General features: G+C 33.6%; 1 protein-coding gene across 11 annotated transcripts in view; it reads left to right on the top strand.

The window, feature by feature from the left end:
* Window positions 1-23993, top strand: part of LRFN5 (leucine rich repeat and fibronectin type III domain containing 5) — a 268042-nt gene that overhangs the window by 185720 nt on the left and 58329 nt on the right. Inside the window, exon 1 of one of the 11 annotated variants that reach the window (XR_012516376.1) lies at window positions 17340-21085. The exons of the other annotated variants lie outside the window; for them this stretch is intronic. The gene's annotated coding sequence lies outside the window, so the exon portion shown is untranslated. Of the gene's footprint in view, window positions 1-17339; window positions 21086-23993 lie in introns of those variants that run through there. 11 annotated transcript variants of the gene reach the window in all.

The raw sequence follows: 23993 nt of genomic DNA, 5'->3' as shown, positions 1-23993 counted from the left end.
GAGCCAAAAATAACTCCACCTACCTTTTCCATAGGACTCCAAGTTCTTCAGGGTTCCATCTCTGTCAAACTCCTGCTTCCTCCCTTCCGAGCACCCCATTTTCTTCCTTTGTGTCTTCTATTAAGCTCCAGCATTCTCCTTTCAACATTTAATTCAAGTTATGATATTCATCTGTAACATTGATGATTCTTTCTGAGAACTGGCATTAGATATCTCTAGTCATCAATCATGAAATGATCTCACTGCCATCATTTAAAAAGGATTTTGTGAGGTGGAGTGTGGAGAGAGGAAATTCTATTGAGAATTCACACAAACTCATACTTTACAACCTCTCAGAGGTTGCTCATTACATTATGAAGATTATGTAAATACTTCAAAAGTTACTTTCTTCTTTTTAAATTAGCCTTATACCACACTCGCCTTACACATGAAGTCCCAATTATGGTTAACTTCCTTTATTTCTTCAGATGTCATCCATGTCTTTCTTATATTTGATCTTTTCTAATGCTGTACTTTTAATTTGAAATGCTATTCTTTTCTTTCTTTACCAGGAATACTGTGTCTTCATTCTTACCAAATTTTAGATGTCATTTCATCAGAATAGTGATTTACCATAACTGTCCCTGCTGTTAGTTTCAACAACTGCCTTGGGATACTATAGAAAATCGCAAATCTCTCTGTTGGTCCAATATATATTCAATAATAACAACTAAGAAATGTTTTGATGTTGGTTGACTATATACATCATTATAGTGGGTTTATTCTTGTCACGTATATCATAAAGCAGCATGGATTATTGACTAGAAGCATGAAACCAGAGTCCAGCTTGCTTGGGTTTCAGTACCAGCTCAGCCAGTGCCTACTCATGTGCCTTTGGATATGTTATTTAACTAAATGTATAAGTTTCTTCATCTAGCACTTTATATAATACAAAAGCATAGCTATTAAAACATAAGCTTATGATGGCAATTGCATTTCTCAGCTGCTCAAAAAGATCTGTACATTTATTTCTAATTTTCAAGAAGAAGTAAATGATAGGCAATGCTGGAATATAAATTTGAATTCATAAGAATAAAGATAGAAACATACTTCAAAAGTTATTGCTTGAATTACTTCAAAACGTTTACATTTGGTAAGTGTATATTTTTATGAGCTCGAGAAAATATCAAGCCAGATACATTGCAAAATAATCAAAGCAAAATGTGTCAAAGGGAAATTTTTAAAAAATGAAAATATTGAATGGCACATTTATTAACCATTCCCTGATATTCTAGGCACCATCTGATCTTAAATTTTCCTTGATGTAAATTCCAAAAACTATCACAACAAAACTGTGGACCTGCCCCTTTTTAAACCAATTAACACAAAATTAATTATATTTAAATAAGATTATTATATATTTCCAAACTTAAAATTAAGAACTATTTGTTTTGATAATTTTTTGTTTGTTTCTAATCATCTGAAGTACCAACACATTTTATTTCTTATATGCTTCTAAATTTGGGGACCAGTTCTAGTTTACAACTTTCTGTTCTCCTACTTTACTTTAGCTGTAAATGGAAGCATAACAGATATGATCTTCCTTAACACTTGCCTTGATAATGTGCTTTTAGTCTCAAAAGTATCAACTGTTACCCTTCAGACCTGCACTTGCTTCAAGGTTGTGCTTAATGGTGAGTATTTGGTTCCTGTCACAAGGGAACTATGTCTGTTCACAATAAAAAGAAGTATGTATCGTATCACAAAACTGAAGTAAGTTAAAGGGAAATAGTTAGGTCAGCTTTTTCCAGTCAGAAACTTTATGTCAGTAGAACAGACTGTACATTTTAGATTTTAAATATGAAGAAAACCTTTCAGACTCAATACAGTTCTTCTATTTATTTTTATCTAAATACAACTTCTGCTTTGCTTATTGCTATTATTATATGATACTAATTAATCTCATAATGTGTTTTCTCAAAAATAATTTTTATAGATCAATATTTGAAATTCAAACAAATCATCTATTTTGTAGGCATCAGATTAGCTAGAGAGGGTAGTGGTGCTAGGAAAATCAAGTTTATTTGCATTCTTCACAATTTCTAACCTAAAGCAAACAGATCAAGTCCTTGATGAAGAAATGCTGCATTCTAAATAAATGGTTCCTTAACAAGCACATCCAAATCAGCATGTTTAATACTGAACTCAAGATCTTTTTCTGAAATCTTTTCCTTTTTCCACACTTTTTCCATGCAGTATTTCTCGAGTCAAAAATCTGGTAGTCCTTTATGGTAACTGTCTATTTGTTTACCTATTCAAACCTAATAGGATTATAAGTTCTATTGATTCTCCACCAGAATTAACTCCCAATCTCTTCACTAAATCTCAGGCTTAATTGTCAACACTGTGATAGTCAGGGACACCACCATTTCTCTCTTTCAGTAATAATATTATACCTTTCTCCAACCCAAAGTAACTACCGGATCGTTTTTCTTAAAGTTGAAAATGCTTACCATGCTTCATTTCATGACCTCTCTAGACTTACTTCATGCCATTTCCTTGCAACAGGTACCAGATTCATGATCCTTTTTCAGTTGTTCTAAGCTCTAAACATTTCCTTATATGGGACATTATACATAATGTCTTCTTATAATAATCTTCCCTCTCTCTTCATTTATCCTTCTCCCACATTTTGTGACTCAACCATTACTCATTTATTAGCTTAAATTTTATTTCCTCAGAAAACCTTCTTACTTCTCTGATAATAAAATCACTCCTGGAGTACTCTGCTTCTTCTTTCTATTAGTCATTTGCATAATTACATGTTTAATACTTGTCATCTCCACCTCCACTGTACTCTGCCTTCCATAAAAACAGTTTAGTTCTGTGAACAAAGACTCATTTTGTTACATTTCCTCACAAATAATATAAAACCAAAACCCACAAATGAATTTTTAAAGATAATTACATTAAATTTCAATATTTACAAAAGAGCCACAGAGATCATAAGTATTCAAAGTCACAAATAAGTCATATCTTCCCATTGATTTATTTTTTAAAGTACATTTCATTAAAATATTGGTTTTTAAATAAAATTTATGATCAGATGAGCAATTTCAGACAAATCATCCACACTATCTGCTAATCTATTTATCTGATTGACCCTATCTTGAATGAAGTAAATTATAAATCATATATTCCAGGTCTATTAATTGTTTTCCTCTTGATTTTTCTTTTTTTTTTCTGAGTTAATCTGGTTATTACTGTCTTCCTAACAAAAAATGAATTTCATTAGTGATTTCAAATACATCTTTATTTATATAATTTTTTTCATTAAGTGATTATATTCATTTGTTCATTTCAAATATTGTGTATTTATATGCTTTTTAACATTTTATTAAACTATTTTCTTTTTTTTTAACTAAACCAATATTTTTTGAACTTTAGGTTTCCACACCTCTTTTTAGTAATAATTTCTTTAAATTTCTGCCTTAACATTTATACAACCATTTTTTTCTTTTCTCAAATTATTTCTCTGGCTCTTTTTAAATGCATTTACTTGAATGCTTAGTTCATCTATATTTTGTTCATTATTAACTATGAAATCATTTAGAGCTTTGGATTTATTTCTAATTATATCTCTTAATACATAAATTAACTATTGACTTTATTCATCTTATATTTTTAAAATATGAATTTCATTTTATTTTAGATCATATAGTTATTTTAACTTGTATTAACTTACACATCTTTGGTTTATATTTCTTGTGTTTATGGCTGTCTTTTTTCAATTATGGTAGAGTTATGTAGCTCACACAACTTTTCATGGTGGTGGTGTTGTTGATATGGCAAAATTTCTCTTTCTGCTTATTTCATAATCAATATTCATATGTAATAATATTCATATATTTTGTTTTCTAACTTAGCTTTGAAAAGTATGATCCTTAAAAGTCAAAGCTTAATCTATTAAACACTATTCTTATTATATTTAAAGGGTTTTCCTTATGTTTCCCATCAGATTTACCTTTGATTTCAATACTGCTGTTTGATATATTGAATATTATGAAAGATTTATCTTTATTGTACCTCATATGTTAATAAATACACCCTTCTATATCAGTCAGTGTGGATTAGGAAAGCAGAACTTCTGTAAGTTTTGAAGAATAAAGAATTAATTATAGGAGATGAAATCCAGAAATAGCACTTGTAGAGTCAGAGAAGAGTTTGTAACTAGCACTCCTGCAGTGCTGGCTCAGGTAGATAAATCTGAGCTGCAGGGAAGCTGGGGATGCCGACTTGCCGCAGGGGAACCATAAAGGGAAGGTGACAGACACGTGTGGAAGGCTGTTGCTGCTGTCACCTGCTGGGCCTATTGGTCAGCAGTGTCAGCAGCTGGAAAGAACTGGCCACGGAACAAGGGAAGCCAGGACAAGCTGCAACCTGCCAGCTCCTCTGAGTTGTCTCTTTCCTCATCTGACTGCAACAGCCTTCAGACATTAGTAGCAGTTACCTCATTTCTCTCTCACACATCTCACAGAAATTTCTCTTTAGGCCATCACTGTTTATGATAGAAATTCTGGGAAACATTGTTCCAGCTTACAGCGTTATACAGTCTGTAGCCACTATATTGTCCACTCTTGAAAACTTGGCATTTATTTTCCATTTTCTTAATCATCTATTTATTTTGAACAAAGTGATTTTAAAAGCCTGTGCAGCTGTCCCTTATACAAATGAAAACATGCTGACCTCCCCATAAGAGAATACAAAGAAGATACATGTCACTTTACCTATCTTTTAATAATGTATAGTTTTTTTCACTATCTGAGTCACATCATTCTTTAATAGCTTGTAACTTAAATACTGAAATATACCTTAATCACTACTAACACATTTTATAAATAGGAGAATGAGTAAAGTATAATAATTTTGCATGCGTAATGTTTGCTTATACATACATAGACATATACACACATTCTGTACATACCATACATATACTCTATGCATACATACATGCTACACATATATAAATATACAATGTATGCAATATGTAATATATACACAAAATGTATATTGTACACTTATATACATGTATGTGTGTATATGTGTTTATGTTTGTATGTATACACACATATTTCTCTCTATATATACATGTATGTGTGTGTGTGTGTGTATATATATATATATATAAATATATATATGCTTCCTACATGCTAGAGAAAAAAGGACTGTTACCTTACGAATATTTCTTCCTGAACTGAATATACACATATACAAATATTAATATATTAATATGTTATAAATTTTATATTTACAGCTACCACAGTTCTTGTTCTCTGTAACTAATCATATGGTTAAAGGTAGCATTTGCCTCTTCCTTCTTACCTGATGTATTTCATTTTCCTTTGCTCTTGTGTTAGTACATGAAATATCACAGACTAGGTGACTTCAGCACACACTTTTATTTATGTATTACAACTCTGGAGGCTAGGAAGTTTAAGGTGCCCACTAGTTCAGTTTCTGGTGAGAGCCCTCTTACTGGCTTAAAGATACCGCATTCTCCATGTCATCACATAGCAGAGAGAGAGAGAAAAAAAACTCGACCTTTTTTCTCTTCCTCTTCTTATAAAGCCACTAATCACATCACAAGAACCCCAGCCCCATCATCTCATCAAACTCTATTTACCTCTCCAAACCCCATCTTCAATATAAAAAATATATCTTCAATATAAAAGGTATTCTTCAAATGCCATCACTTTGGGGGTTAGGGATTCAATATAGGAATTTGGGGGAGAGGCACAATTCAGTCCCCAGCAGTCCTCATCAAGCATCTCAGCAAGTTAGGGCTTATTGTCTAGTGTGGTGACCCCGACCATTATTCTGGAACAAATTTTTATTTCTGAATTGTCTGTGACATTTCTAGTGTTGCCTGTATTGGGTTGTTGACATTTTTCACTGGCTAATAACAGAATGTAAAAGTACTAAGAGGTTTCCAAGAGCAGCTCCATTCCAGGATACATTTTATATTTTTAAAGTAGCAATACAATGTTGGGTCACTGGTCTAAGGAGCACAAAGTGATCAGTGACATTTCATTTTTCAGTTTAATGAAACATTGTTATACCCCTAAGTGGAAATATGCCTCCCTTCAGAACTAAGATTCTTATGCTAGTGTAGCACAGATTTGCAGTAATGAGAAGCAGATTTTTCACTAGAGGGTCATTAGGGGTAATCATGAGAGGAGCTGTTCACCTTTGCACAATGTGACTTCTGGGCTTAATGCTGGTTGTAATGCACTAAACTTATATTGGTTATGGGTGCACCAAAAATTAGTCCCTTTTTCGGAACATGTATCTGGACATCTCACATCTTGTAAAGCATTGCCCTAGCCCCACAATGTGTTACCACACCAATAATACCATTGCTGATTTTTCAAAATGCCATTCTACTTTTCTCTTCTGTGAGCTCTTTCAGGATAATGGTAGATATAATACCAGTAACTTCCAAGTGTGTGAGCTCATTGTCATACATTATTTTCTTTAATCTAAGATGTTGATTTTAACAGAAATATTGTGGAAAGGGAAGGCAAATCTGTATCTCTAATAAATATATATTCCCATGAGAACAACATGCAGCCTTTTCTGTTTTAGATGTGGTCTGATGTTCCGATATATTCAACCTGTCACCAGGTAGCTGGCTTCTCCCTTTCAGGGAATCATGCCATATTAGGGGTTCAGTATTAATCTCTGCTGTTGGCAGATTGCCCATTCAGTAATTTCTCTAGACAGATAAGCCCCGATAAGTAGAAATTTACACTGATAAGCTCTATCATAACTGTATTACAGCCATTATGACACTTTTTTTACGAGCCCATTGATAAGAACAGAAGTAGTCACAGAAAGAAGTTGATTAGCCATCCACAATAAAAGTCACTGTATCTACCTGATTGTTAGGATCCTCTGCTGAGGTGCCTGTGTGAGACGCATTCACAGAGGACACAAATTTTTTCATTCTCAGGATTCATTCAGAGAAGTCTAGCCACATCCTCCTTCTGTAGAATCTCTTGTTACCAATTTTCCCATCATATTCTTTCAACAAAAATATTAGCTACTACCCATGAGTTACAGAAAATCCACACCTCAGTTTATCTCTTTGCAAGCAAAGTGACAACCAGGTACACTGCTCAAAGTCCTGCGTACTGGGGAGCTTTTCCTTCATCACTGTCTTTCAAGGTCACTCCTATGTGATGATGTTTTAGTGTTACAGATGCTGTTATTCATGTTTGTGCAAAGAACATTTAGTGCAACTCTTTGAACAGGATGCCTGTATTCAATATTGGCTTTTGGAATTTACCCAATTTATTATTTGCCTTTTCTACTATCTTAACTTGGTCAAGTTATGTTTTCGTATGCTATCCATCTCCTGGTTTCTCCTTTTCCTTGGCATAAATCTCCTGGTAGGGAAAAAGTTGCTCAGATTCTCCAAATTATTCTCTTTCTTTTGAACTACTGATTCTTTAGGATGAAATTGTGTCAATATTTACTTATTATTGGGAACCTGACAACTAAAGTGATTTTTGTACAGCAGTCTATGCACCAGATATGTGAGGGGATAATATTTTGCATGAGTTTATAAATTGCTTATTTTAGTGCAGTAGTGTCCTTCTTTCCAGGGAAAGCAAGGAAGAACAAGATAACATGTTTATTTGAATGTCAGTGTGCCCTGTACTTGCTTCAAGATCTACATTGTGAGCTAAGGGTGTTAGTGAGATTACAGGGGAGGTATGTGCCACACTTTTTCCCTAGGAAAAAAAAAATATTTTGCATTCAGGGATGCTCATTGTTTTTAGGTTTCATTTTGGTCTTAGTTTGCACAATAATTAGTTGAAAGTCTTAAATATCTTTTGCCGTGTTTTCTGTTATCTTCTAAGTTTAAGGGCTCAAATCACCATATTGAATGAGATCTGTATTTACTTTTTGAACCCAACTACACTTAGGGCATTTGATCCTATTAACATTCATGTGTCCTCATAGTCTAGCGAAATCTGCTGTATGCTAATTATATAACTTATTTTAATTAAATCTTTATTTCACTTTAACCTTTCATAAAGCACACTCTTTATATCTTCATCTAATTACTTGATAATCATGTTAAGTAGTGTAAAGGGACTGATATGTTTGTGGTTTTTTTGTTGTTTTCTTTGTTTTATTTCTGACATAGGTTATCACACTGTCACCCAGGATGGAGTGCAGTGCACAATCACGGCTCAATGAAGCCTCAACTTCCCTGGGCTCAAGAAATCCTCCCACTTCAGCATTTGAGTAGCTGGGACTACAGGCATGTGCCACTATACCTGGCTGATTTTCGTATTTTTTGTGAAGATTAAGTTTTGTCATATTGCCCAGGCTGGTCTTATACTTCTGTGCTCAAGCAATCCTCCTATCTTTGCTTCCCAAAGTGCTAGGATTACAGTCATGAGCCACCACACTCAGCCTGGGACTGATATTTGAAAGTTAGTCTCCAGTGAATTTCAGAAGAAATTTAAAAATATAAAAAAAAGAGAATCTTAGAAGCCCAAAGAATGAAAGAAACATTTATTCATCATTATATATTGTTTTTCTTGAATATAATGATGTTAAAAACAAAAACAAAGTGTGGTATAAATTTAAACAGAAAATTATATCAAAGTTTTCAAATGTTCTGTTAATAACGAGAGAGAGAGAGAGAGAGAGAGAGAGAGAGAGAGAGAGAGAGAATATTGAGTAATTGAGGCCAGGATTGTTATACATATAGGACATAATTTTTACAAACCAGATGGGTTGGTCATGATAAATAAATATTACTGCTGTATTTCACTGCTTGTCTGTGCTACTTTGGCTACAGGCTGAAAACGTGGAATGTTCTCTCTTTTGCCTAAGGACACAAAATTGTGCAGTAAACAAAAGTTCAAAAAACCTTTGGTCCAAACTATTTGAGCAGTTACTTACATTTTGAAATAGAACACCTGTCAAGTACTTTGAAGTCAAATAGACCTCATCACTTCCAGTAGGGTTAAATGTAGTCAAGGGAGCATTGAAAACTAATGAGTGAGATACATGGTGAAACTCTGTCTCTACAAAAAGTACAAAAATTAGTTGGGCATGGTGGTGTGCACTACAGTACAGCTACCTGGGAGGCTGAGGTAGGAGGATCCCTTGAGCCTGGGAGGTCAAGGTCGCAGTAAGCCATGGTCACGCGACTGCACTCCAGCCTGGTGTGATGGAGTGAGTGAGACCCCGTCTCAAAATGAAACAAAAAAACTGATGAGTTAATAAATGAGGTAGAGAGACAAAGATTCTGGAAATGTAGATAAAACTTTGGAATTTATTTTAAAGTAATAATTCCAGATGAAAGTAATCATTCATCAATGAAGAGCATGCAAACCAAAAATGATTTTAATCAGGATAAAAGTTTTTCTTTTTTTTTAAACCTTTGAAAATGTGGCTTTCAACTGTCCTCAGAATTCACTATAATGCAAATTCTATAATAGTCCCGTTTGTAAAGAGAGAACTTTTAAGATGAGCTCAGAAATTATATGATCCTCTACCTTTGAAAAATATCACGAAGGATATAAAAATCCCTTACGAATAAATTCTGCTTACTTGGACTCAGGGGAAAGAAGAATAGTGTATGTTTCCATGAACTCAGACTTTAGTTTCAGCTTTTGCATCCTATTTAAAGTATGAATTGTCACGCTTCCACTATTCTGAGAACATGAATATCTCTGGAAAAATGGGGAAGTATTCTTTGACCAAGTTTTCAAATATGTGCTGCTGAAAAGGAGACACCTTTTACTTTGACAGTCTTAGCAAATAAAGTTTATATATCTACCAACAAAACAAACTCACTTGAAATGCATGAATTGCACATACTTGATATACATATATACACATCACTAGGCATGTGTATGTTTAGACATATGTATATATAATATATGCATGTGTACTTATGTGTCTGCTAATATGCATGTATAAATTTGTAATCATGTATGAATGTTTATATTTGTCACAGGATGCTACAAGAAACTTTATGTTGGCTTTGATTTGGGGAGTGGGGCCCAAAGTTGAGGATAAAAAGAATCTAAGTATACTCATGTCCCGAAGTGATCCAGCAACAACTGGATCAAATATCACCCGGGTTTTGCTAATTGACACAGTCTTTGGCCCTGTGGAATGTGTAGTGCTTATTCTGTGAGTCAGTTCCTTGTCTTCAGTATGAGTGTATGACTGGCCTAAACAGATTTATTCAGAGAAATACGAATGCCTCCCAGAGTGGCATTTTATTCCCTCTCCTTGGTTGCCCTTTGCCTCCTTGTTGGGTATCTTAATAGTCAGATTTTTTTTTTAGTGTGTTCATTCCTAAGGAGTTAGGAAGACAGTAGCAGCAAGACACAGAGAGGGAATGACAAATAACCAGAGTGTAGTCCCCGATTTGACAGGGCCGGGATGGGTGAATTTTCTTTGAGCCTTGTGGTTACTTGACTAACCTTGGGTGGTTTTGCCAGTTTCTCCCTCCCCACACAGGGAGATTGCTCCAGAGGAAAGAAGGTCAAGCCAGAACCTCTGGAAAAGTGAAAGCTGAAAAAGGTTGAGTCCAGTTGGTTTCCCAAATCAGTAGACTAGGAAGTTGGAGGTGCTAAAGGGATTTTGAAGAATTCTCTCTCACATATACACATTACACAAAAAAGAAAAAAGAATCCAGCATTGGAATAAATCTCAGTTACATCAAGAGCATCAGCAGTCAAGTTAGTGTTAAAGGAACAGCCTGCCTCCACACTTGAAGTTAAGATAAATCGGCATTTGTTTTCCCTGCCCTCCACTCTGCCCCTGTGGCAAAATGCTAGACTTAGTATAGGACACTGGAGAAAGACGCAGAAGGACAGAATCTACTTCCATTGGCTTCTTGGTCCCCTTACTCTGTCCTGAGATGTTGCATGGAGAGAGCTCTGAATCAGAAATGAATTCATAGCTGGAAGTACTAAATCTTATTAACTAAAAGCAACCTGTCGGCTGTACAATCTGGCCAAAGTAACAACCCACTTTAGTGACAAATATACATTTACATAAGGTCTGAAATAGGGAATGATATTTGCTGTATAAAGATGGAGAAGGTAGGCCAGCAAGGGGAAAAGGGACCATTTTTTTTAGTTATTCTGCTAGAGGCACTTTAAAAAAAAATGTATTTCCTGCATGTGCAAGCTCTCTGTCATGTAGAAGAATTACTCTGTTTAAAGAGTGGCTGCTTTAAAATAGCTAAAATAATTTATCTGGGAGTTTGTAAAATGATATTCAGCTTTGAAGCTTGTAATGCAAACCAAGAAAAGCTAACTGCTGGCATAATTCTAATTTAATTCTCTCTTATGGACCAATTTGTCAAAAATATAACTCATTGTAAATGTAGGAATTGTGTGTGCTTGTGCTTATGAACATACACAACGTTAACATACCCACATGAGACTATTTTTAGTATCTGGAAAAAAATTGTGCATCAACTAAAAAGGATGTAGAGCCAAATTTATGTATGTTTTTTTTTACATTGTAAAATACACTAAATGTTGTAAAAAGGATATAAGTGTGCTTATCATTAGTGTAATATCAATGTAATACTATTTTTTAACATCTACAAAATACCAATATGCACTGTTATTCTATTCTGTATTATTTATTACTAAGGCTACAACAAAGAAAATACTTTGTTCTGATATATTATGTTTCTTCTTTGATGATCCTTCATGTAATATATAAACTAGTATGAGATTTTAATGTTAAACAGTTTATTTTGGGAAGTCTATGATTACGGCATAGGCAATACTTGGTATCACATTCCCAAGGGAGATGGTAATGAAGTGGGGCTGCATGGAATTGGATTAAGAGCTGCAATCCTGGAAGAGAGATCCTATGCTCTTCTTTCCTCCAGCAGCCTTCTATAGTATCTGCCTGCACTATATAACCTAGTTAGGAAGTTGTTTCTAATTTCTGCATTTATAGCTATGAACAGAGGAATCTTAAGCAGATATAAGAAGAGTGGGAACAATGTTTATCATCGTCCTAGCAGAGAGGTCTTATGTCTTACCCTGTTCTCCTTGAGATTTTGAAAGAAACTCAGATGGGGTGGAGGAAGTAAAGAAATAAAGGCAAAAATAATTAAATGAAACAATTATTTCTAGCAATAATATAGTATGATTTTGAAAAAGTCATTAAATAATGAGGGTCTTAGATATGAATGAATGTTTAACAGACTTCTAAGAAAATTAAGCTTAGCCTGTCTTAGACTGATGTGGGAATGTTGACTAGAAAATGGATAGTGCTAAAATTATTGGTGGCCATGAATGTGTGGGGTTTTCTTGACTCACTGCCACTACACATATGACCAAAGTTATTATTTATTTTAAGGAAAGTAAAAGGAAAGCAGTTTTCAAAATATTGCAGTCTCTTTTTTTCTTTTCTTCCTTGTGGATAGGGAGAATGGCTATTGGAGAATGTCATTTTGTTGTTGCTTATGCTATATGCCTTTCTGTTGCTTCAGGTTACAATATTGAATTGTGTCTGTCTCCTCTCAATGACTTTGGTAGCCTGAGACAGTCTATTCTGTCTACTGCTGAACAGAGTTTTAATTTCATAAGTTGATCAGAATGTCATACATTTTCATAATTTCCATGATTTCAGACAGTTCTGTTTACTATAGCTATCTCCCCTTTACATATATAGACAGAATAATTCTCAGAGTAGAAATCAAAGTGGGCAAATTTACAGAGTACTTGAACTAATGTGATTTCCTAGTCGAGTTACTTTTGACTGACCATAAGAGTAGATTTTTTTTTTTAAAAGAAGGAACTTCTTTATGAAAGATGAAATGGTTTCAAATATATTGTTGGTATTCAGCAGTGCATATTTGATTTTTTAAAATTGCATTTTAGGTTTTGGGGTACATGTGAAGAACATGCAAGATTGCAAATCACATGGCAGTGTGATTTGCTGCCTTCCTCCCCCTCACCTATATCTGGTATTTCTCCCCATGCTGTCTCTCCCCAACTCCCCACCCCTGACTGTCCCTCCCCTATTTCCCCCTAACAGACCCCAGTGTGTAGTGCTCCCCTCCCTGTGTCCATGTGTACTCATTGTTCAACACCCACCTATGAGCGAAAACATGTGGTGTTTGATTTTCTGCTCTTGTGTCAGTTTGCTGAGAATGATGGTTTTCTTAAGATAGCGTAATAACAAAAACAATAATTTCAATAGGGATAACTGCATGATCAGTCTGTATAGTATCTCTGTTTTTATATTCACCTTATTATACTTATTGCCAGTCCTTGCAACCTGCTAGTAACTATCTTATTTTTTTGCCTGATGCTTTCCATACAAGCAACCCTAGGTATTTTCTCAAAAAGTATACATTCTGGAAGAAAGGGCTACATGTTCAAGCTAAATATGAACCGCTTTTTTCTTTATAACAATAATAGCTGTAAAATGTGTGAGAAAGACATAGCTCAACTCACCAAAGCTATTTCTGTGGAGGGACCTTGAAAATGATCAGCTTTTTCTTCTTGATCTAAATGCCTGGGAACTGATTGCTATACTCTTGCTGAGGTCTTTCGATTGAACTCCCCTGGCTTTAGCTAATTCAATTTCTAACCAGCAGGTATTGCTACAGCATGCTATGTGCACATATTCATAGCTTTGATAATACAGAGGGGAACAGCCAAAGAATCACCGAATCAAGACAGTCATGCTGTTTGTGCTATAAATAGTCACATTATCCTGGCATTCTGTTTCTTCATAATTCCTCCTCTCTTTTGTTCATCCATATAATCCCAATCTGTAAATTTAATTTAATGATTATTTGGAAGGATAATTTGGATGTGTGCAATAACTATGAAAGAGAATTTGGGAATTTGCATTAATTGTAGAAGATCATTCTTGCTCGACAGTATTATCCAGTCACTTAATAAATAATCCACAATGTCCTAAAAGATGTTGAAAAATCAGTCTGGTAGGTGGATTATATGACCTTCAAGGAGTTGCAAAATATTTATATATATATTTTTCTTACCAGTGTAAGCCTATCAGTATTACAAAGGACTTCAAGAAGTAAATATGTAGATTAATGACTATATATCTATAAATGCCTTAGTTCTCTTATAAAATAAATTAATATAAATACTATTAGTGAATGGTATTCTGTGGTTATTTTCAAATCAGCTATTTCTGAAAGATATTTAGGCAACAGTGCCATGGAGTGACTTCTGTTATTATTTAATCAAATCCATTAAATATTTTAGTATTATAATATGCACAAAACATCAAAATTACACAAGTAGAATGTGAAATGTTTTATTGATGCTTAAGTGCAATTTAAAATAGCCTTTTACAATTATTAGAACTCTGGTATACCTCTCCTAGGCATAAATATTTTCTGTGTACATCAATAATGAATATTCTTTTTTCCCCTCATCCCTTAAGTAAGGAAAATTGTAACCTTGCCATTATATTATTTTATAGGCCAGCTGAGAGAGCCAAAAGAGCCATATCCTTCGGATGACTGGAAGGCAGCTAAAATAATTTTAAGAGAACAGCGTAGTTTTTTTAAGGTTAATACAGTTAGCTCCTGTTGATATTAAATGATTTAATGATGTGGTACCTATTTGTTGTATAAGCCTGAGATAGAATTATTTTTTGATTCAACTAAAATATGAATCTACAAAAGGATTCTAAGTATTTTACTTTTGTTGGTTATACAAATGGACAGAGTCAATGTATGTATTACTTATTTTAGTAGTCAGAATTTGAATTTTATTTAAAAATATTAGTATTCAAGACATCTGTGTATAACCCAGAACTGACAATCAATAATAGAAGGGTATGTATCTGTAGCGATGTGGAAACAAACTATTTTCCTCTACAATAGCAATTATGTAAATATATAAATAGTACATAAATATGTAATTAAATACATAAATAGGGGACTAAAAATAAATCAGTGACCCTATTGTCACATTTTAATATATTTTACAGGCAATTATAGAAAATATGTAAGGACATTATTATCTCTTACTATCCTGATTAGAAAACCTGAAAATGAAAAAGAAATTTCTAGAATTATACTTTATATAAAAGAAAAGTAAAACTGTTTCACCAGATGAAAATAGCTAGTTCTAAAGTGAGGGGTCTAGAGATACATTGCCTTGTTTTCCCCTTGAAATCAGATTATTTATTTATTTACTTTTTATTGTGTGTGTGTGTGTGTGTGTGTGTGTGTGTGTATGTGTGTGTGTTTCTATGTATACGTACTTTAGGCTCTGGGGTACATGTACACATCCTGCATCTTGCAGGATTGTTGCATAGGTACATACATGCCATGGTGGTGTGCTGTCTCAATCCACCCCTCTCCCCATCGCCTACATCAGCATTTCTCCCTGTGTTATCCCTCCCCATCCCCCGGGCACTGTCCCTCCTCTCTCCTCCCCTCCACCCCCCCCCACCACCTAGCCCTCTCAGTGTTGTTCCCTTCCCCGTGCCCATGTGTTCTCATTGTTCATCACCCGAGGGAAAACATGCAGTGTTTTGTTTTCTGTTCTGTATCAGTTTGGTAAAAATGATGATTTCTAGATTCATCCATGTATCTACAAAGGACACAAACTCATCGTTTTTTATGGCTGCATAGTATTCCATGGTGTATATGTGCCACATTTTCTTTATCCAGTCTATCATCAATGGGCATTTGGGTTGGTTCCAGGTCTTTGCTATCTAAACAGCACTGCAACGAACGTATGTGTGCATGCGTCTTTATAACAGAACAATTTATAATCCTTTGGGTATATAACCAGTAATGGGATTGCTGGGTCAAATGGAAATTCTATTTCTAGATCCTTGAGGAATCGCCACGCTGTCTTCCACAATGGTGGCACTAATTTACGCTCCCACCAACAGTGTAAAAGTGTTCCTATTCCTCCACATCCTCTCCAGCATCTGTTGTCTCCAGATTTTTTAATGATCGCCATTCTAACTGGCATGAGGTGGTATCTCAATGTGGTTTTGATTTGCATTTCTCTAATGACCAATGATGATGAGCATTTTTTCATATGTTTGTTGGCCACATATATGTCTTTTTTTTGAAAAGTATCTGTTCATATTCTTCGCCCACTTTTGAATGGATTTGTTTTTTGTTTTGTTTTGTTTTTTTTTTTTCTTGTAAATCTGCGTCGGCTCTTTGTAAATTCTGGATATTAGCCCTTTGTCAGATGGGTAGATTGCATAAACTTTTTCCAATTCTGTTGGTTGCTGGTTCACTCTAATGATTGTTTATTCTGCTGTGAGAAGCTCTTAAGTTTAATTAGGTCGCATTTGTCAATTTTTGCTTTTGTTGCCAATACTTTTGGTGTTTTAGTCATGAAGTACTTGCCTGTGCTATGTCCTTAATGGTGTTGCCTAGATTTTCTTCTAGGGCTTTTATAGGGTTAGTTCTTATGTTTAAATCTTTAATCCATCTGGAATTACTTTTTGTATAAGATGTAAGAAAGGGGTCCAGTTTGAGCTTTCTGCATATGGTTAGCCAGTTTTTCCAACACCGTTTATTGAACAGGGAATCCTTTCCCCATTGCTTGTTTTAAATATCACTGGTTTAAGTATGTTTGTGTGTGCATTTGTTACATAAATTCTCGTAGATGGCATTAGATGGTTTGATCCATTTTGTGTATGATTTCTTCTACTCAGTGAAATATTTTAGTTCATGCTTTGCATATGTCAGTAATTTATTATTGTTATAGTTGCATACTATTCCACTGCATGAACGTTTCAGATTTTCTTCATGAATCCTCTTCCTAATGGTCTCACATGTTTTTATCCAATTTGGGGCTATTATGAATAAAGTGCTTTGAAAATTCTTATGCTTTCATAGGTTTGTACACTCATTACTTATGAGTATACTAAGTGTAGATTTTCTGTTCACAGGGTAGAAGGGTGTGCTGGGAGAATCTCATATCAGCCCATCGGGTATGCTTATTAAATGTTTGGGTGTTTTGTGGGTTAGTTTTTACACATGGACATTATACAAAATTAAATTATATAAATTTATTCTATATAATTATTGTGTAATTATTATATAATTTTAAATAATTATATAATTTATTATTATATAATTATTTTTGTGTAATTATTATATAATAATAATTATAAATAAATATTATATAATTTAATAATTATTATATAATTATTAAATAATTGTGTAATTATTATATAATTATTTAAAATTATATAATAATTATATAAATATATATAATTTTATCAATATAATTTAAATAAATTATATCAAAACTAAAGGTAATAAATCATCAAAACTCACTATGCCCCCATTATTTCACTGTATTTTACCATTATCTATACGATGAATGTTATTTATGTCTTTTATATGAGGATGGTGGAAATGCTGTATAAATATGTGTTGTAGTACAGATTTCCCCCAGCTTTCCATTCAGTGATTTCACAATGAATATGGTAGGACTAATTATACCACACAATTTCATATATGCTACAGACAAGAGCTGGGTTTGTTGTTTTTGGCTTTTCTAGGCTTAAGAAATGCTTGAGAAGATTTTACTCATGGAGGTTAAAGTAAAACATTTGTTGCATTTGTAGATATTGCATTGAGATTATCACAAACATGAAAAAATAGTGTTTCAGTATGCAAAAACTATTATCTAAGTCAGCAAATAAGTTGTATACATCATTAAAGAAACAGTGACAGGCTGTTTTGCTGATTAATGTATACCTAAATAACAACAAATAGTTATGTTAAAATTACACTTGAGTAATTGCAACTGTAAGTTGGATGCAGGTACTTAAAACAGTGTTGTATTAAAGCATGTTAGTTGTATATAATTTACCACAAATAGAATTTTGTATTTTGTTAGTACTTGTACATTAAAGGCTACACTTTAATTATATCACTAACATTTATAATAACTGTATATATATATATGCTTATATGGATTGTAAGCATTAAATACACTGATACATTTATTTTCAGAGTGCTGGTTGCTAAATATTTCCCACACCACCCACAACTTTAAAACTAGTTAATATGAAACAAAGTGCTAAAGACTTTATTTGGTGGCTGTATAACATTTTTTTACCATGAGAAATGTATGAATGTTTTCATTAATCTACATCTTCTCTAATATTTTATATTGTTGGTGCTGTAAATTGTAGTTATTTTGATGTTTTGGGTATTTTAATGTGGTTTTAAGTATATTTCCTGTGATTTAAATGTTACCTAATGAAATTATGTTGAACACCTATTTGTATTTCATCGGCAATACTTCTTGAATGAAGTATTTGATCAAGACCTTTGCCCATTCAAATATACTTTATCTTTTTAGCTTGTAATTAGTGTGTCAGTGCTTTATATGTTATTCATATCATTTCTTTATTGGATGTAGGTGTATAAAATTTCTTTATTGGATATAGGTGTATAAAAATTTTCTCCCATTCTATAGCTTGTTAAAAACTTTCTTTTTTCTGTTTTTGTTGTTGTTGTTTTGTTTTGTTTTTAGATACTGAGTCTAACTCTGTCACCTAGGATGGAGTGCAGTGATACAATCACAACTACTGTAATTTTGAATTCCTGGGCTCAAGTGATCCTCTCATCTCAAACTCCCAAGTAGCTACTGATACTGCAGGCATACCGCCATGCCCAGCTAATTTATACATTTTTTTGTAGAGATGAGATCTCACTATGGTTCCCAGCCTGGTCTTGAACTCCTGGCCTAAGTGATCCTCTGGCCGTGGGCTCTCAAAGTGCTGGGATTACAGACGTGAGAAAAACTTTCTTAATGATATCCTTCATAAGCAGAACTTTTAAATCTGATAAAATTTTATTTATCAATTATTTATTTAATGGTTACTGACTTTCTGTAGCCTGTTTATAACTTTGCCTACCACTGTGTTATAAAAACGTGTCTTCTGCGTTTTTCTCTAGAAACTTTGTAGGAATTTATTTTTAGTGAATGATGCAATTCAAATCAGTCTTTGTGTATGTTGTGAGTAGCACTCCACTGAGATACATTTACCATAAGGATATTCTGTTGCTTCAATGCCATTTGCCAAAAAGTCCTTCTTTTTATTCATAATACTTTCTTGCCTACATATACATATATATCAATACAAAATCCACCTATATCTGAATGTATGGTCCATGTATGTAATCACCTCATGAGAATGGATTTTACAAACCTGAAAGAAATGGAATTAATCACAAAGGAAAGATATAAAAGATAAACACACATGTTCATAAAGAAGTAACAATATAGAAAATCAGATATGGAAAGATATTTGCAACAACTGGCACATAAAGATAAAATTTTAATGGCCACTGTTATACAAATAGCTTACGCAAAGTAGTAATATACATGCAGGGGCCAATAGCTATTAGAACAATGGAAGTAAATAGATACTTCATTAGGGGAAAAACAAAAATCTCATGAACAATTTTTCGTTATGCTAATAATTAGATAAATGGAAAGGATAACAATGTCACAATTCAGCTCTCAAATGAGTATTTTAAAAATATACAACTCACAATAATTTTGAAGTTCTGGTAAGATGGGAATTCTTAGAACCTCCTGATTAATTTAAAAAGCAGTCCAACATTTTAAAGGACAGTTTAGTGATATAAATATCACATCTTTTACCACGTTACAGTGACACTGATTAGTATATGCACATAATCATGGTATTCTATTAATTTGACTCTGGAAAAAATAAAGCCTGGATTTGTAGCATTTGCCAATGTTTATGATGTAAGTACTCCCACCATGGTCAGTTTCAAGCTACTAACAGTTTAACAATCCACTCACAGAATTTCACAGTTATCTCTTGCAAGAAAATTCAAGCCAGAACAAGGATTCCATTATACATAGTCTTTTTTAAAAGTTGTTTTCGTATAGCTGTGAATTGTTAAACAAGATATTAAATTAGAAATCTGTCTGATATAATTATTTTAAAAAGAAATAGATTTTAATATGGCTTATTTTCCACATATGAAATGTAAAATTAAAAGATTTTGGCTTTATGGAGGCCAGTTTATCAATAAGTATCAAATCTAAAGACATGCTTGTATTTTAATACAGAAATTCTACCACTAGATTATCCTAAGAAAATAAAAATGAACATGCATAATATTTTTTTCTAACACTAGGCTCATTGAAATATCACCTATTTTTTTAGCAACTGCTGGGAGAAAACATGAGTAGATAATAAATACTTTAATCCAGTTATGGTTAAGCTAGATGATACATTAATAAGCACGCATTATATAAAATATTTTAAAATACTATTTAAAGGGTGTAACAAAATTATTACAGGATATATATTGGAAAAGGAGGCAGCCAAACAGCATGCATAGTCTTTTTTATGGTTGTTTTTTTTTTTTTTTTTTTTTCTTTCTGAGACAGAGTTTCGCTCTTGTTACCCAGGCTGGAGTGCAATGGCGCGATCTCGGCTCACCGCAACCTCCACCTCCTGGGTTCAAGCAATTCTCCTGCCTCAGTCTCCCAAGTAGCTGGAATTACAGGCACAAGCCACTATGCCTAGCTAATTTTTGTACTTTTAGTAGAGACAGGGTTTCACCATGTTGACCAGGATGATCTTGATCTCTTGACCTCGTGATCCATCTGTCTCGGCCTCCCAAAGTGCTGGGATTATAGGCGTGAGCCACCGCGCTCGGCCAATGCATAGTTTTATATTAGAAAAGGTTGTATGCATTTAATAGATTATATCTGCATTTATTGTGTTATTCATATGTATTTATAAAACAATGTGTATATCATATACCATACAATGTAAATGCTATATTTTGTCTGCATCTATAGTTACATATTTGCATGTTGTATCTAAATGAAAGCATTCTTCTTTCTATGTGAAGATTGTAAATTTTTTTCTTTCTTTGTTCTTGTTTTTCTCTATTTTCTCAATTGTCTACATCATCTCCTTGGAAACTGCGAGGTATTCTATAATTTTAAATCGGACATATAATTTTGACGTAAATAAATGTGAAGAGAGGACCCAGTTCTTTTCTAAGGTATCATATAATGTAATTTTAAATTTTAAGATTATTAGGTGCAACTAGCAACAGATAATAATTTCGTTAGTTCTCAACAATAAAAAGTTGAATACTAGCCAACAGTAAGAGTATTAAAATAGTTCATATATATATATATATGGGGGGTGTAACTGCCATCAATTCATGTATTTTTATATAAAGCGAAAGTATTTAGCGCCAGCCATTTCTGCAAATTAGTTAATTAAGTAATAAATAAGAGAGATGTTTTCCCTGCATTCCAGAGCTAAAACTAATAGGAAAGTTTAAATCTCAAGAGCTTAACACTTGGTAAAGTATTTGTTTCAGAAAGATAATCACAGTATTTTGAAGCAATTTCATAGCTCCGTCCATAACTGTTGTATAATTAGCAAGATGTACAGATGACCATGTGTCTGGTTGCATGGCAGTCAATGCAGTCTTGAAATTTTGAAATCCAGCGAACTCAAAATTGTGTCCATACATTGCTAGTGTGTATCTCAATTGGTACAAAAATATTGGATAACTATTTCCAGAATTTTCCAAAGGTGTGTATATGTGTACACACACACACACACACACACACACACACACACTTTCCCATCTGACAATTTTAATCCTAGGTATGAACTCAACATATATTTGCATATGTTTACAAAATGAGAAGAATGACTATCGTAGCCCTATTTAAAATCGTCAAAAACTAGAAAAATTCTTCAGCAACAGAATCCAAGGATACATTTTGCTATAATCATATAATGTAATAATTTATAGAAATGAAAGTGAAACAATACAATATGGATTAACTTCACAAACTATTGAGGGAAAGCAGTCACATATGAAAACATACACAGTGTGTAATTTCATATACACACCATTCAAAAACTAACAGAAAAACTGGAATTTCTATTTCTTAATTTGGATGCTAGTTATATAAATATGTTTATGTGGAAATTTGTTTTGTCACATTTATATTTTCTGAACTTTCCTATATGTATGTTTCTATAGCATAGAAGTCTGATATGGATCTCACTTAGCTAAACTCCAGGTGTCAGCAATGCTTGATACAGAGGAGAATCTCTTTATTCTGATTGTTGTTAAGAATCCATGTATTGAGGTTGTAATGACGCTGATTCCTATTTCCTTGCTGGCTGTCAGGTCAGGGGCTATTCCTAGCTTCTCATGTCACCCACACTCTTGGTCTATGGCCCTTCCCTCCAACTTCAAAGCGACAATGTTGGGCCCGGTACCTTCATACTTCCTATAAGTTTACTTCCGTCTGCAAACTTCTCTTTTCTGTGTAAAGTAACATTCACAGGTTCTGGGGTCTAAGGCTTGGACATCTTTGGAGGTGAAATTTTTCTGCCTACTGTGAGATTAGACTTCAAGATAAAACCTTTCCATGAATTGTTTTTAAAAGCATGTCAAGAGAGAACTAATTCAAGAGTAATTTATTATTATTATTATTATTATTATTATTGAGACAGAGTCTCGCTCTGTTGCCAGGCGCCAGGCTGGAGTGCAGTGGCACGATCTTGGCTCACTGCAACCTCCGCCTCCTGGGTTCAGGCAATTCTCCTGCCTCAGCCTCCCTAGTAGCTGGGACTACAGGTGCGTGCCACCACACTCAGCTAATTTTTGTATTTTTTAGCAGAGATGCGGTTTCACCATGTTGGCCAGGATGGTCTCGATCTCTTGACTTCATGATCTGCCTGCCTTGGCCACCCAAAGTGCTGGCATGAACCACCGCGCCCAGCCCAAGAGTAATTATATATATATATATATATATATATATATATATATATATATAATTATACTTTAAGTTCTAAGGTGCGTGTGCAGAATGTGCAGGTTTGTTACATAGGCATACACATGCCATGGTGGTTTGCTGCACCCATCAACCTGTCATCTACATTAGGTATTTCTATTTTATTTAGTGCCCTCAGTGGGACCCATACTCTTTGCCCTCCTTCAACTTGTGGTTAATAAACTACCTGAGATCATTCAAGATTTCTGTTAAAAGTGAGCTAGTCTTCCTATAAAAACGTTTAATTAAGCATCAAAACCTGAATGCTATATTCCTTCATGGGGAGTCATAGTATGGTATTAATATGGAAAGACTGAGATATTCTGAGGTTAAGAAATTTACTTAATTTACTTGCCTGCATTGACCCAGTGTTACCAAAATACAGTTGGAATTTTTCAAAAATATTCTCTAAAAGCTCCCAACATCATGCATAAGAAATGTTTTTTCCTGGTCTTAAAATAGAACAAAACTCAAAATTTTATAATTATATCACTATGGTTAGTATCGTTCTCCTGCTTTTCTACAAATAATACCTTTGATTGCTCTCACTATATTTTAATTGTTTGATAAATGTTTTTTTTTTCCAGAATTATTACCCTTCTTTCTGAGGAGAAAATCAAAGCAATGTTTCCAAATTTCCAGAGCTGGTAATTGGTAGAATAAGAAGACTTTTTTTTTTTTTTAATTTTAACATAAAGGACAAATTTAGTGAATTATTTTCATCTTGTACACAAAGTTATAATTTTAATGCTTTTCACATCCATGCAGAAAAAAGTTGTAATTAGATAAAAATGAAAGGAACATAAATTTCTCCAAAGGAATTTTTCGTGTCGTTATACATAAACTTAATGAGGAAGTTGCAAACACTTTCTAATGATCACAAGTTACCAAGAAAATAAAAGATTAAATTTATACACATATTGATCTATATATAAACTACATGCAAAAATGATTTAAAAACCTTATGCATTTTACTTTGACCTCTGTCCTCAAATATTTGCACAGGAGCAGAAGCTTTTCTTATGGGTAAATGACTGTGACTTGATTTAAAATATGAAAGGAAGAACCCCAGTTTAATCACAGTATTTTAAAAATCCTTTCCCA

This window comes from Saimiri boliviensis, chromosome 2 (assembly GCF_048565385.1).
Source record: "Saimiri boliviensis isolate mSaiBol1 chromosome 2, mSaiBol1.pri, whole genome shotgun sequence".
Taxonomy (NCBI): Eukaryota; Metazoa; Chordata; class Mammalia; order Primates; family Cebidae; genus Saimiri; species Saimiri boliviensis.
The sequence above is the reverse complement of the archived record's forward strand: the minus strand, read 5'-3'. Positions and strand labels throughout refer to the sequence as shown.